General features: G+C 45.6%; 1 long non-coding RNA gene across 1 annotated transcript in view; it reads right to left on the minus strand.

Moving 5' to 3' along the window:
* Window positions 1-2,835: 2,835 nt before the first annotated feature.
* Window positions 2,836-16,406, minus strand: part of LOC144272858 (uncharacterized) — a 46,872-nt gene continuing 33,301 nt past the window's right edge. Inside the window, exon 4 of the long non-coding RNA XR_013347686.1 lies at window positions 2,836-3,059. This is a non-coding gene — a long non-coding RNA (uncharacterized LOC144272858). The remainder of the gene's footprint in view (window positions 3,060-16,406) is intronic.

Here is a 16,406-nt window from a genome sequence, read left to right on the forward strand (position 1 = left end):
TTCTACAGCAGAGGTATCCTTGGGGCCTAAATCCAGGCAGCACTAGGAGCAAAACCCTTTGCTTGTGAGATCCTGATGGGTGTATAACCTGGTCCAGCAACATGGTATCCTGGGGCTCTCTAGACAATGAGGCCAGATTCTCAGCTGGTGTAAATCACTGTTGAAGCTACTGGCCATTCACATCAACAGTGGCCTAGGGAAAAGCCATGTGGCTATGCGCATAGGTCATGAGTTACATGATGCCAGTGCATAAGAGACAATGACTAAGCTGCAAATAACGTCAGTTTCACATGATGGCAGACCAGCAGCAGTGTTTATTTATCCCCTCGGAAGCACTCAAAACCACTCTATCACAGCTGCCCACGGCCAGGGTTGTGAAAAGGCCCATTCATCCCTTAAGCAAGTGGTCTAGCCGTGGGAGCCAGTGCGTATAAAGCAGCACATCCAGCCTGGCTGCTGATGGGACAGTGCTCAGGTCTCCGTGGAGACAGGCAGGCTGGTGGGTGATAATCAGCCAAACCAACCAGTCATGCCTACAGGGCTATGCAGCAGCACGGCGGAAATCAATGCTGTACGTAGAGAGACCCTCGCACAGAGCGGGACTGAGGCCTAGGCTCTCCCAGAGGCGTGAGATTTCACTGCAAGAGCAGTTCTATTTTTTTCAGAGTAAGCTTCTAGCAAAGAGACATTCAAAAATGTGAACAGAGGGCCCTTGATGCCCTCGGGCCTCCCTAAGCCTGAAGTAACAGCTCTGCAAGGGATGAATGACCCAATGCACCTCCATGCAGCACTAACTGCAACTAAAGTGGGGGGGGGGTTGTGAACACCACCCCACGAGAGGGCCCTGTGTGTGTGGCAGAAGAGCAGTGTAGTAGGCCTGGATCCAAACAGAAACACCCCAGCTGCTGAGCTAGGTACGGGGCCTCCTTTGACTGCCACCCCTGCCTTGCCCCCTGCTGTCACCCTCCGCTGCAGATTCACAGGGAACCCTCACACCATGGCATGTCTGAAGCTCCAGACTGCCTTATTCCAGCGCTGGCTGCCCATGAATTCAACTAACAAGGCACAGACCACACAGTAGATCTCCATCATCATGCTTCTCTGGCATCCCATCTCCGCTCCTTTGGCTATACATGGTATGCTTGGTTGTAGGTCCTGTGGACAAGAGCACTGCCTTCTTGCTGTAACCCTGTGGGACAGGCTGTACTATACTCACTGTCCCAGAGCACATGCTCACAACATAGGGGAACATTGCAGCAGCTTTGCCTCAGTTTCCCCTCCATCTTCTATGACTTCATCCAGCCTCCAAAACCTTCTGGGCTGCTTCAGTGACTAAGCCCTCCAGCAAAGTCACATTTGGTCCCGTCTCTTCCAGGGTGCCAACACCCACAAGCTTTGCACTTAGGGTTCTTCCACCCCTGTATCCAGACACACGACAGTCCTTCTCCCTTTTGGCCACAGCAGCCCTCTCACTAGAGCACAGGAGCAGGCCTTTTCGCTGCCCATTAGCTCCAGGGGACTACAATATTTCCAGGTAAATCCTGGCCTTCTCACAGCCCACTGGCCATGGGCTTGCGCAGGCTCCTTCCCCAGGCGTTTGCTAAAAGAGAACGAGCAGCCACACAGGTCTGTAATGGACAGACACCCTGCCCTGCCCTGCCCTGCCCTTCCCCGCCCCCCTAGGGTCTCCTCCTCAGCTAGCTCTCTACAGAGAGCTCTGACCAGTCACACTAACTTCCTGCCCTCAGCCAGGCTTGCCCCCAGGGGAACCAGTCACTCCACACTCTTTCCCTGACACCCCCAACTGCTGGGCTTTCTTCCTTTTAAATCCCACACACTGGCCAGGTGTGGCAGGGTGAAGCTAACTGAAGGGTGCTGGCCAGCCCCAGGCCTTAAAGGGGCAGATCCCCTCGTAGCACAGGCCCACTGCCTTCTTTCCTGTCCAGCACCCCTGCGCCTACTGCTGCGTCTAGACAAATAACACATTGGTGCCACAACATCATTAACAATAAAAATCATTTAAAATAATAATGGTTGCCCTGTCCATTGGCTCCACTAAACTTCCAACAATGCACGCTGCCGCCTGAGGCCAGGTTACTGCTGCCTCGGGAAGCCTGAACGCACCCTGGTTTGGGACTATTTTGTGCCGGGGGATGATGGTGTCATTGCTCAGAAATGGCTCCTGCCCTGACTCTATCCATTTTTTTGGAACAAGCCAATGACAGAAACCGAAGGAAAGCAATAGAACAGCAGTCTCTGCTTTTGCCATTCGCAGTCTATTTTATTACCCAAACCCCTCTGTGAGCTGGCAGATTCATTGCGCTCTATCCTGTGACATCACGTGGAGGCTAGGCCCCTTCTATGGTTCTGACTCGTGTCTGGTGGCTGTGGGGCTTGCCATATTGAGAGCTACATGGGAGCATGCAGCCCTACCACACAATTAGTTTGATCAAGATGGGAAGGAGAGTCGCCTTTTTAAGGACTACATTATCTCTACCCCTCACGCAGCTGTGTGAAGCCAGGGAGGAGGGCCCAAGGAGCTCCGAGGGCCCCACACAAAGCACAAGGACATTGCAGTCTCTGCTCTCAGGGAAGTTCAAGGACTGCTGCCTGCGTCCCTGCAGCTCGGGGGTAGAAGGAATGGGGAGGGTCACAGCAAAGGAGCAGTTTTACTCCATGCTGCACTCACTGCAGGTCAGGAGCTAAAAGCTACAGTCTGGCCCAAGCAGTTCTCAGTTTGAGCCCAGTGGGAGGAGTCCCATGAGCATTGTGTACACAATGGCGCCTAGGAGGGACCCCTCAGCAATGCTAAGGGAGCAGCCTGGCTCTGTTCAGCTTCATGTTTGCTTACAGACATTTTTCTCTGAATGGGCAGAGGACTGTGGAACCGCTGATTCATCAGCATCTTTGCTGTCTGTGGCCACTCCACGTGACCCAAGGATAATTTACTTTTCTTGGCTGCTCAGCTTGGTCCACTGCTGTCTCCATTCCCTCTGACTTCAGGGGATTTGGGTAAGAGCAAATAGCGCTGGGTATCTGGTGAAGCCGTTGAGTTAACTCTATGAGGGAAAACAGAGTGACAAATGAGTGAGCTGACTCCGATGTCGCACCCAGGGGAGGGGCTGTCCCTAAATGAACTTCAGACAGGAAAAGTTTTCTGAAATACGGCCTCATTCTCCTCTGGTCTTTCAACAAATCTCCAGGGCCCTGATCCAAACCCACTGCAGTCAAGGGGAGTCTTTCCCATTCAGTGTGGCTTCTGTGGACTTTGCATCAGGCCCCTGTACTGTACTGCATACCCATAAAGGAAACAGAGGGTAAATTGTTGACTACCACACAGGCTAGTCCCAGACAGGATACAATTGTCTCCTGTGCACGTCTCCTGTCATATAACTCCTGCTGCCTCCACCAAAGGTTGGTGCTTTGATGCTTCATTTCCTCTCTCCTCTCCCACTTTGTCATTATCAGCTCCTGTTTTCTGCAACTGACGATAAAAGCAAGAGGAGGATTAAAGCACGAACGCATTTCCACATTTTACTACCTTTGGTTTCATTCTAAAGCTCTGTTGCTGCCCCCCCACATTCCTGTTTATGGTCAGCAGTCCCAACAACCATGGGAATGCTAATGGCATTGAGATGTCTGACCAGTGCAGGAACTTGGGAGTCTGCCCAGGAAGAATGGCAGAGGACTATCGTCTGTTTGCTGTCACTGTCCCAGTTGAATAGAACAGTAAAGATACTGACGGCAACAAAACCATCAGTCTGGCTTTGTCATCAGCAGGCACACTGACAGCAGCAGAACTGGTACACTGGCAGCGCCCTTGTCCCCCGACAGCACGATAGGCCAGGTCAGAGCCTATTCTCATGGAAGTTGAGGGCACTCAGCACCTCGCAGTATTGATCCCTATAAAAATTGCTCTATAAAGGTTACACAACAAAGGTCTGGTCACTGTGCTATATGTTATACATATGGATCAGATTCTGCCACCTGCACACCAAGCTGTACCTTACCCTGTGAATTCACTGAAATCAGTGGACCTGCTTATGGAACAAAGTACATTCAACCTGAGTGAGGCTAGCAGAGGCTGACCCTACATTGGCAGTGCTAATATTGGAGATTGGCATGGAACCCCTGAGACGTTCTGAGCACCTGCAACTCCCACTGCAGTTGGGTCAGTTGCAGCTGTTTGGCATCTCTTAGCATCAAGCCCAGGGTTCTCAAAGGAGTAATCCTAAAATCTTGCAAATTGCAATAACTTAATTTTAATCAATAGAGGGAAAAAACTTGCCAAATTGGATAGCAATGCTCATGAGCTCGCACACGCTACCTGTGAAGGGCCTGTCTCCCCCGCAGAACATCACACAGGGCTTTTTATCAAACCTGAAAATGTGTATCAGAGCTGCTTTGGAGATTCTGGCTGATCTTCCACCACGTGCAGGCATGGAGGGCAGCAACACACAGAGCCAAGCAGGTGGTTTGGGCCTTCAGCCAACTAAAGGCATCACTTAGTAGTGCCACATCTGATACTATGCTGTAATTTTCACTAGTAGTACAAGAGTCTTTCATTTCACCGACACTCTTTTGTGTAAGAAGCTGTTGCTTGGCTGAAGATTTATAGATCTTTTTGGCTAGTGAGTGAGCAAGCTCCAGGGGAAGCTGTTGTCACTCCTTTTTATCTTCTGATTGGAATGGGCATTTTTAAAAGTTGCTTTTTTTCCTCCCTGCAACGAAGGGGAGAAAAATTGACTTGACATTTTTCACTCTGTAGTAAAACATCCGTTAAGAGCACTGAATAAATTCTGTTCCTTCATTTTGAAGATGCATTGCTCTTTATGGCCTTAGATGCTGCCTTACAACAATAATAACAGGAAAATAAACTATCAACAAAGCAATAAAAGTGCAAGTTTCAGACGAATGGCCGGGAGAGCCACGTAGTATATTTTCCGTGAACGCTTGTCTCAGGGAACACGCAGTGCAATACAATTGCTGCAAGCTCCTCCTGTTGGCAGCTGACATTTCCATTCTCAGGTTTTGTGGGTCTCAAAAGGCTAAAGTTAAATCCTTGCTGTTGGTGCCACGCAACCACTGCAGAGATCTGCTTTCACATGGCTGCTAGTGCAGGAGAGTTTCAGAAGGTTTTTGGATTGGTCTGGACGTGACAGTCTAGCAACTTGCTACAAATAGAAATAGCAGAAGATGGTAGCCGTGTAAAATATGCCTTGTGCTAATCGTTTGTAGAGAAGTAGCATAGGCAGGAAGTTGGTGAAAAGGATAGACATGCTATTGTTTTCTGCTCTTTGTTATGGGATCCCTCGTGCTCCCTTTCCAAGTCAATGGCAAAACTTCCACTTTGGTACAGTGGCAGCAGAATCTGGCCCAATCACCTGGTTCTCATACATTTGGGGCCATTCTTTGTGAGGACAGCCACATTAAAAAAGCCAGCACTAACCTGTAAGACCAGCTTTATAAAGCTGCCACAATGCCAGGACTGTGGCCCTGCTCCAAGCTCTGCCCTGAGGCCCCACCCTCACGTGGCCTCTTCCCCCTGAGGCCCCCGCCCACCACTTGCACAGTGGGTAGGGGGCAGAGAGGAGCGAGTGGCCGGCGGGGCCTCAGGGGGAAGAGATTGAGTGGGGACGGGGCTACGATCCGGGCCCCAGGGCTCCTTCTGAGTGTGGGCCCGCACCACAATGCCATTGGTGCTATTGTAAATCCAGTAGCAAGCTGCCCTGTATACTAAATAACAGCTCAGCTCATTTTGACCTCATTACAACATTGTAAAGTATCATCTCACACCAGACACAAATGGGTCTGGACTGGAATCCCACCTCTGCTCTGAACCTCCCTCACTTGAAAAAACATGGTTCTCAATCTGGCTTTGTGGCTTGGAGCAACCTATAAATAAAAGGTTTGCAAAACCTGCAAACCTCAGTGCCTAAAGTTAAGCACCTAAATCCATATTTAGGCCTCTAAACAAAAGTGGCTTAATTGTCAGAGGTGCCGAGCACATGTAGCTCCCATTGGCTTCAGTGAGATTTGTGGGTGTTCAGCCACTGACATTTGGGATTCTGAAAATGGATTTAGGAACGTAACTTTTGGCACTCAGATTTGAACGTTCTGGTCAATGAGATAGGGTGATTTGACTAAAATGACATTTGGGGAGTTTGAAGACTCAGCAATTTGAAGTAAGGCGACACTTTCAAAATGGATTAAATGGAAAACAAACCTAATGTTCTGAAGTACCCAGGAGAAGCATCTGCTGTCTGGAACTCCTTGTAGCTAGTGAATTAGATATTGGATGGAAATGCCCATGCTTGTCTCTCAACAGAATTTTTTTCAGCGACACTTTGGCCCAGATCATGAAAAGTATTTAGCCCCTTAACTCCCATTGGATCAATGATTTCAATGGGAGTTAGGCACCTAAATACCTTTATCTGGGTCTTTGTTTTTTGCTATTGCTGTGTTAGACTCAGCAGCTCTAGCCTACAGGGGATCCATGCAAACCTCCTGATTCTTTTGGTTCCCATGGGTTTCTCAGCCACTGAATTTCACTTTTGGGTTCACAGATCCCCAAAAGCAGCCCAAACTGCTGAGCTTTGCCTGGTTTGGGCTCAGAACTGTAGAAAATGGTTGCTTTTCCCCTCTTCTCAACCCCAGCTAATAAAACCATAAGAAAATATGTTGCCCAGTTGTAACAGAAGCAAAAAATACGATCAACATGCAGGACCAAATTCAGAGCTGCTGTTGTGGGTGCAAGGCTGCTGAAGGCACTGATTTCCTGGACTCCTTGCAAGCTAGCTTTCAGCCTGAGTGCACCATGAAGACTGAGCTTGCTCCACTGGCTGAGGGTTGATTCTCTTAGATCTGTCAGCTTCTGGTCCCAATACAGGCCATGGAGATTTGTGGGCCCTGGCTTAGATGGAGGTGGTTGAATTTCAGTGGCTTAGTTTCTTTCCTCTCAGAGAGCACCCAGAGGGCAGCGCTGCTTTCATGCCTGATCTGTGCTCTTATTTTGTATCATATCTTGCTTTGGCAATAACTTCATAAAAGCCAAAAAAACAAACCCCCCACATCCAAATAACAAAGAAAGCCGTGTAGCGGCTGTCACCATCAGAAATAAATTACTGCTTCCTTAGTTGACATTGAGTCAAGAGAAGCAATGTCCTTGCCTGCTCTACAATAGCAATCTGTTACAGAGTGGTTATTGGTTACTAAACTTACCAGCATGACTTATTCAGATTTAGGCTCTTCTCTGGTCAAATGGTGTGGTGAGGCGCCTGATACTCCAGCAAAGGACTTTGCTGCTTCAGCATTTGTGGCATAGCACAGTTCTCACAACAGAGCAAAACACTGAACTTCAGTGTCGTGTTTGTCTGTGTAAATGTAACACAAAACACAACTCTGGCTTGTTCATTTCCTTAAGAGCCTAATCCTTCTTTGGATTTCCATGGCTGATTCAGAGCAAAATGAATTTTTTGCTCTGATCTGGAATAGTCAGAGACTACAATATGGATTATAATCTTGCATAAAGGACTGACAAATTAACTGTGCATTTGCACAAAGCAGGTTGTATGTGTTAGCAAGCAGTAGCAGTAGCTCTGTGCACTGAAATATTGCAAGCACACACCAGACAATCTCATCTTCAACTGGATACAATAACTCACTGAATATTGCATTGTGTCTGACAGGTGAGGAAACCACTATATTTTATTAGATTACATTCTCTGTGAGTCTTTCTGCACCCATTTCTACATCAGGATTGTTTTGTAATACCTTACACTGAGAGCTGTAAGAAAGGAGCACTACATGCTACGTATGTGAATGAATAAAATAGTTCCACAATAAAAACAATGTCAGCTGCTTTGGGGGGATTTCAGTGTGATTACAGTATATCCTTGCAGTAGACAGGTGGACACAGTGCAGTATTGAGTGGCCTTCACTGTAATGAAAAAAAGATGTGACGACAGCTTAGAACAACCCTGCGCCCCATCCTCAAAATGGGATTTTCAAATCCTCCTGACAAGCGCAGATCAGACTTGTGGGGGCCCCACATGCAACTTTGCGCAAACAACATTTACACCACCCATTAAAATCGAAACTCTTGAAATATCTCATTGTGGCACACAGCCACTTTACAATACGTGGGTGGGAAAAGCTGTCAGCATAGCGGAAAAACATATTCTGCTGAAACTGAAATCTATGCAGAAACAGCAGAGTCATTCTTTAGCAGTTAAGGTAGCCCAGGCTTATTACCGGCTCGTGGTACAGTGGATCATGTCTGACACATATACACTGTCACTTGCTGCCATGAAGTAATATAAAATGCTAAACAAGAAAAGAATTAGAAGCCCACTGCTGACTTTCCTAAAGAAGTTTTATTGTATATTGTATTGGGGTGAATTCAGGTCTGATGAATGGCACCAGATTGATCCTACTGCAGACTGAAGGCCTCTAGTTATCCACAACGTGGGCATCAGGAGGGCAAGTGGCTCTGCGCTACCCAGATCATATACATCAGCCCTGACCTGGAGGGGCAGCCTATAGGAATGAGATAACAGTTGAGCCTTCAGCAGTGTCACCAACTCTTACTGTTAGGATTTACTATTTGGTAAGAGCCTTAGTCATGGCCCAGGACCCCATTGTGCTAGATGCTGTACAAACACAGATGTGATTTGATCAAGATTCTTGCAATATCTGATATTTTACTTAAAACCCAGCTCCTGAAAACTAATACTTATGTGAGAATTTCAACTTCTTTTAAAAAAGGAAGTCTCATGGTGCTAGAGAAAAGCTTGACAATGTTACTCATGTGCACCTGTGGAAGTGTGGACTCACTGGTGGCATACCCCTTCCTGGCTGGTCATGGCATAGCAGCTCTTTCCTTTTCTATCACCCCTGCTGACAGACACGCCGGCTCTGCAGTGGCCTCTCTTCTTGTGACTCAGCCCTCTGGCCACGTCACTGTAAAGTCTTTTCCTTTACAGGATATAAACATCCCACGTGGATAGTGTCCCATTTGACACTGGTCATTGACACAGCTTCTTACCCTCCTGGGGTCCTCTTCCATTCCACTCTTCTGTCAGGCTAGTCAGGGCTTCTCCCTGGAGTCTTTCAACCAAACTCAAAAGCAGAATACAACCCACGACAAAAGCTCCCTTGGGTTTAACTTTTAATCTGTAATGGGTCCTCCCCCAAGTCTCTGTTCTCTTGCAGAACTCTGACTCTCAAGAATTCCCGGGAGTCTGGCCTCTATTCCGGATCCTCTACCCCATTTACCCCTACAGCCATCTGCCTGTTGGCTAGCCCTCTCTCAAGCCTACTCCAGGAATCACCTTCACTGCTACTGCCCTCTCCCCTCAGGGCCCTTCCCCAGGTATAAACTCCCTTCTGTTGTCCCTTTTTGATTGAATGCCTTCCTGGATTTCTTCCCTAGAGGGCCAGATCCTGTTCTTTTGTCCAGGCACAGCACCAGGGCATCCTCCACCCCAGAGGCTTCTCTGTATTTCTCCATGTTCCACTACCTACTGCCAGGGATGCTGGAACAATTTTTATAGTGCAGGTGCTGAGAGCCGTTGAACCAATCTGTAAACCCAGCATATTATGGAAACCACTTCAAGGCAGGGGGACCCAACACCGCTAGTTCCAGCACCTAATCCTACTACTCAGGGCTGGTCTACACTGGGAACTTACATGGCATAGCTGTGTCTCTCAGGGGTGTGAAAAGTCCACACCCCTAAGAGAAGTAGCTATACTGACCTAAGCCCTAGTGTAGACCGTGCTAGGTCAATAGAAGAATACTTCTGTCGACCTAGCTACTGCTTCTTGATGAGAGAATCCCTCCCGTCGGCGTAGGTGGTATCTTCACTGAAGCCCTGCAGCTGTGCTGCTGTAGTGGTTTAAATGTAGCCATACCCTTAGAGAGGGACTGCAGAGTTCTTTCCCTGCCTCTTCTGCTCTGGGTTTCCTCTCTTTACAAAAGCTATCCAGCTCCTCCCCAGCTGGACTTCATCTTTAATTTGGCCTGGCCACCCTTCAGGTGACATCAGGTATCACATTAACCTTTTCAGCAATTGTGTGGGGTAAACACCCCATCACAGCACCCTAAGGCTCAAATACAAGAAGGCAAAGAAAAAGAACCTAACATTTATCGTGTGTTTTTTAAAAAAATCTCTAGATCTTTAATCCAATCTGATTTTGGGGGTGGGGTGGGGGGATCCTGTCTCAACTTTTGGCAATATGACTTCACGCACCTGTCTCAACAGTGTTTCGGTCTCTCCCCTGAGATTGTTTTAATAACGGTGCCAATTAGTGTCAAGTATGATAGTGGTTTTGGTTATGTGGATACTTTTCCACTGAGAAGTGGACTGAGAATACCATTTCACATAAGACAACACCCAGGTACTGTGCTGACTGGTATTATAACACTAATAACAGCTACAATAATTAGACAGGCCATTCAGCAACCACCAGACAGTGACATCTTTCAGTTACTAGTGACCTGGGCTAGATTTGAATCCATGTCCCAGAAGGGAAAGGTTCTACATTCCATTTCCAATCCCTGGACTGACCCACATCCTCAAATATACTGAAGTAACTTCTTAAAGAAAACTGAAGTGCACATTTAATATAAAGTACAAGGTTCTTCTAAAAAGCTGACAGATTTGGAAATGTGATATTTGGTCTTTCCAGCCATTTTTTACAGTCTATATACATAAAATAAGTTTGGGAAATATAACTGCCAGCTGGTTATGCACTAACAGAGTTTGAGAAAGAGTTCAGATAGTGACATATAAAATCTGTAGATTAAATTTTTAATGGATCTTTGGTTCAGCCTTTCCATTTGGTCTCCAAAATTGTGGGTATAAAAATCAGAGTTTTGGTTTGAGACTCTTCTGAACATTTGGCCCTAGAATCAAATTTGTAGTCTGATCTATAGATCATGTATTAATTTTATTAAGAATTCCCAGTTACCACTTTGAGGGTAGACAGGTTCTTGTCCCAGGCCACTATACCTAATATAGGGGTTTTCCCCCTTTCCCTTATTTTTATTTCCTCATCCTCCTAATATTGAGGTGCCCTTCTTCTACAGGTGAGTATATTAATATGTGTAACTACCATTTCAGCTCATGATCATACCCGTCACCCCTTGCTTAAGCATATTAGCAGTTATTACTTCCATGTCCCTTGTGGTAGCACTTACTGGAACAGTCTAACTCTTTGAGCAAACTCTTCTTAGTTCTCAAAATCTAAAGGTAACTGTTAATCTATGCCAAGGGTCACGGCCTACTTAACCACATTTATGTTAATTTATGCTTCAGCTAATATATTACCGGATACAGGCCTGCAGGTTTCATGCGTTGCAGCTGAATATAATGAAAGCAGGCCAGTGAATATAATATGCATGCTTGCTCTATGAGCTACAAATTACAATGCATGATTTAGCGAGAAAACATTGTTTGTATGTACAAATCATAGGGAATGTTTAAGACCTGTGCACGTGCAAATTTGCATTCAAAACTGCAGGTGCAACTAAGTGCTTAATTTGTATGCACAATAAATGCAACTGACTATGCAAAGACCTGGGTTTTTTGCCTGCAAAAACCATTTTCATATGAAATGATATGTCCTAATTAGCCACACAAATGCGGCTACAAGAATTCTATCATATGACCTCACAAATGTTTACAGGCACAAATCTGCAGTTGTGAGACTGCAGAATTAGAGGTTGTTTTTGGAACTTCAACCCCATGGGTTTTTCATGGCAATCAGGTTGTAACTAACAGGATTTTTGTCAGAATTTGTTTCCCAGTTTTGCATTAAGTCCTAGTGCAACAGCTACTGACTGGTCCAACATTTAATAATGCTATTTCCTCATCCTATGGGACTTTATATGTATTATTATAAATCATGTGACAGTGCCCAATATGTATCAGCAGCCCAAGCTTTAATTGTTTCCTTTCACAGTTCCTCACCATATGCATTGGGAATTATTGCCCCTTGGGATGGGAGAAATGTGGGGGAAAAGGTCTCCTGTGCTCAAAAATATTCTGAAACTTTTCAGATTGTTCTCCTATTTCACAAACCCCAGCAATTCTCCAACAAGAGCACTTTGCTTTTCATGGGAAATGACTCAGACTTCAGCAAAAATGTGCTTTTCCAAATAAATTCATGATATCATATAGCATAAAATAGAAAAAATAAAGCTCATTTCCTGGATTTGGCTGGACAGCTCTCCTAGCGTTGGACCCTCCAGCAGTAGTCTTTGGCATCTCTCTCTCCCGCTGATCATGCCCCATTCTCTCTCTACCTAGTGTGCTCTTTCTCTAAAGAGTTGGTCCTGATCCCATTAAAGTCAATGGGAGTTTTACCACTGGCTTCAATGGGAGCAGGATCAAGCCCTAAATGCCTCACTTGTCTCTCTTTGCCCCAGAGTCCTCCCTCTGTCCCCATTCACCTTCTCTTTTCCCTTGCTCTCTCTCACTCTCTGTCTCACTGTCCTTCAAACACAAATATTCTCTCACATTCTTATTTAGGATGCTACAAATTTGGGTTTCACCGTATGTCTAAATTGGCACACATGATGTGGCAGCACTGGACATGCCAATTCTGGAATAAGATGGGATTCTTGGTGTGCTCATTTGCTCAGCATTTCAGTGCTGTTGTTGTAACTATTTCTATGTACTGTGCTTTTAGCCTGCCTGGGATCAAGCAAGAACTTCTGCTAAATCATGACAGATTGGAGACACTGATTTAGATTACATCATGGAAACTGTATGATGTATCAAAGGGAAAGTAGACTTGCTGAAAGACAGCATCGGTACTTTCACTTTCTATATGAAAGCAGCACAGCTGAGGGGGAAAGATGAAATACAAGTTAATGTCCTTCTAGGGCAGAGGTGGGCAAACTACGAGCCACGAGCCACATCCAGCCCACGGGACCGTCCTGCCTAGCCCTTGAGCTCCTGGCCGGGTAGGCTAGCCCCCAGCCCCTCCCTTGCTGTCCCGCCTCCCCCAGAACCTCAGCTCGCCTTGCCACCAGCGCTCGGGGCGGCGGGGCAGCGAGAGCCGCCAGCCTGCACCGGTCCTCTAGACTGCGTGGTGGCGTGGCTGGCTCTGGCCAGGCAGCGCGGCTGCCAGTCCTGGTGCTCTGAGTGGCATGGTAAGAGGGCGGGGAGTGGGGGGGTTGGATAGGCATGGGAGTCCTGGGGGGCCTGTCAGGGGGCGAGGGTGTGGATAGGAGGCAGGGCAGTCAGGGGACAGGGAGCAGGGGGGATTTGATAGGGGGTGGGGGGCCCCGGGAGGGGGCAATCAGGGGACAAGGAGCAGGGGGGGTTGGATGGGTCAGAGGTTCGGAGGGGGCAGTGAGGGGGCAGGAAGTGGGTGGGGGTGGATAGGGGTTGGGGGCCAGGCTGTTTGGGGAGGCCTTCCCTCCATACAGTTTCAGAAACCCAGTGTGGCCCTCAGGCCACCCCTGTTCTAGGGCCACTATCTTGGAATTACCAACATTCTAATTCAAAGCCCAGTGAAGGATTCCCATTAACCCCAATAATCTTAGGGCAGGCCCTTAGGGCATTAAATATGTAATTTTAAAAAGCTGTTATCCAGTTATTAACAAATAAATAAAACTTCCAATATGCATCCAGGTAAGACCTATAATATTTTCATTATTTGAATCCTTATTCCATTGAATACTGAAATGTTTACAATAAATTTAATCCAGTGGATGGATACAGTAAACAATGTATGTGTGTATAAGTCAATGATGTACATTGGAGAATATGGTGAGACATTGATCAAATATGTAGGTATCAGCTATTACAGAAAATATTTGTCACCATTTAAAACACTAAGGAAAACAGCTAGGGACAAATAATTAATCTGAAAAAGAGTAAATTAATCTGATAGATAAGAGAAAAAAATTATAAATCAACTTTTTTCAAATGCTATCAGAATAAATTACATAAAGTAGATTAAAAAAGTAACACATACAGTACCATACATACCATAGTCCAGGACACATAAAAGACACACAGAAGATTTGCCTTAACAATGGCTTTATCTATTTTTTTTTTTAAATCCTGGGTTTACTAACACAGAGAATTTTTACTTTCATATTTGCAAGTAGCATTGCCCACAATGCAAACATAAAATATGCTTAAAGCTTTTTTTTTTTTTAATTTACATTACCTGCACGTTAATTTATAGTCAGAGCTCTGCGTTATTATGTGGTCATCACATACTGACTTTTTATAATAAATGTTGCCACTGGATTTATTTCAGTCTTTCATGTATTCTAACAGAAATGTTGTAAACATTTTTCACATGCCTAATAATACAATGGAGATTTGAGAATCACTGTATATGGGGGTCATGTCATGCTCCTATTGTAGTCAGTGACACAATCTCAGTAGGCATGGGACTGGGCCCATTCAGTATCCAGTAGTAAAATAAGTCAAGGAACTGTTGGTATAAAAACCAGTCCTGGTCTCCTTATGTCATATAATATCAGAGTTGGAAGGGACCTCAGGAGGTCATCTAGTCCAACCCCCTGCTCAAAGCAGGACCAATCCCCAATTTTTGCCCCAGATCCCTAAATGGCCCCCTCAAGGATTGAACTCACAACCCTAGGTTTAGCAGGCCAATGCTCAAACCACTGAGCTATCTTATGCAGACATGAGTTCCAATGAAGTCCATGGAATTACGTAGGACAATAAAGCATGAAGGATTTGCCCAAAGAATTCTGCTAATACCACTTCATGGAATGTACAGAGGCTGATTTCCAGCTCTGAATTTGTGACCTATAAAAATATTAGTTTCAGATAGGAATCTGTTGCTAACGGTTTAACTGGCCTGGTGAATCAACGTAAGTGTGAAAACAACTAAAAAAAGCCACTAGATCACATTTCCTATCTACAAACAGCTGGATTCTGTTCCTGTTCTAAACCCCAGTATAACAGCTATTGGTTAGTCCAACATTTATCAGTGCCATTTCCTCTTCCTGGGGGACGTCATATACCTTGCTGTAAATCATGAAACAGGCCCAATACATAATGGTAGCACAAGCTTTAACTGTTTTCTTACACCGCCACATGCACTAAGAAGTATGGATAGGAGAACTGGGTGGGAGAAGCTATAAAAATATTCTGAAACTTTTCTGTGGTCATTATTCAGCAAAACGCCCACAGTCTTGTGTGGGAGTTTTGACTAAGTAGGAGTGCAGGTTTAGCTTCCATCTTAACTATGTCACATGAATGATTAGAAAATGCAGAGTCCCTGAGCAGAGAATGAGAAGGACTAATCTGTGTTTTACAGTCACTCGTAAATTGCTGTCAGAAAAGGTTCCTTTGCCATGCTGTCTGCACCCAAGATCCTAACTATTTGAATAAGAAATTAATCCAATAAAACTAATCAAGTGACTAGAAGTAGTGGATAAAGCTAAAACTAGGGAAAGCCATGTCGTGTCAGTCTCTGTAGATTGGTAAAATGAAAAATAACCTCTGCCGCCCAGAAAATACAGACAGTGCAGGCATCAAGGGCCAGCTTCTTGATACTGGGAGACCAGTTCTGCTCCCATTGATGTCAGTGGCAAGACTCCAATCCACTTCCATGAGAACAACTCCAAGCTTTCTAGCTACTCAATCAATGCAAAGGAAGATACACATCTACTTTTTGACATGTTTTGGGCACAAAGCCATTGTTCGATACTTGTTTGCTTCTCAGCACGTACATGACTCCTGGGATGATACGGTGCCAGATTTCCATCCGCCATAGCTAACCACTGAGAAGGACAGGTATTACATTTGAGAAGCTAGATGAAATAACTCCATGAAACTGCTTGATCTGACTAGGTAAATTCCACTGAAATTTTTAGGTTGAATTAATTAGATCTGTCATGTGGGATCCCAATTTCCTCTTCTTTAGTCCCTCCCTCCAGCTCTCAGAGCATTACAGCGTGAGGATTCCCTTCCAGCTGAGGAGATGCACACAACTCCCTATAGGACTTTGAGTGCAGCTCCTGCATATTGGCTAGAGGGGTTGCTCCTGAGCATCACCTGGCTCTCCATCCTGCCATGTGGCAGTGACGTGTTGCCACTGCACCACCAGGCTAGCTTGACGAGATTCCTTCTAAGCAGAAAAACTAATGGAATTAACAACATTTTACACTTACAGCTGGCTAATGATTTCTTTAGTTACTCACACAGAACTATGCCATACTGAATGTACAGATCATGTACAAGTGCTCAAATAAAAAGGCACATGATGAACTTTCAGTGAGACTGTAAACTCTTTGGGGTGAGGATTGTCTGATTTTACTGTGTTTGCACAGCACCTAGCACAATGGGATCCTGGTCCAAGATTGGAGCTCCTAGTCCCTACCACAATACAAATAAATAATAATATATCAT

The sequence above is a fragment of the Eretmochelys imbricata genome, chromosome 12 (assembly GCF_965152235.1).
Source record: "Eretmochelys imbricata isolate rEreImb1 chromosome 12, rEreImb1.hap1, whole genome shotgun sequence".
Taxonomy (NCBI): Eukaryota; Metazoa; Chordata; order Testudines; family Cheloniidae; genus Eretmochelys; species Eretmochelys imbricata.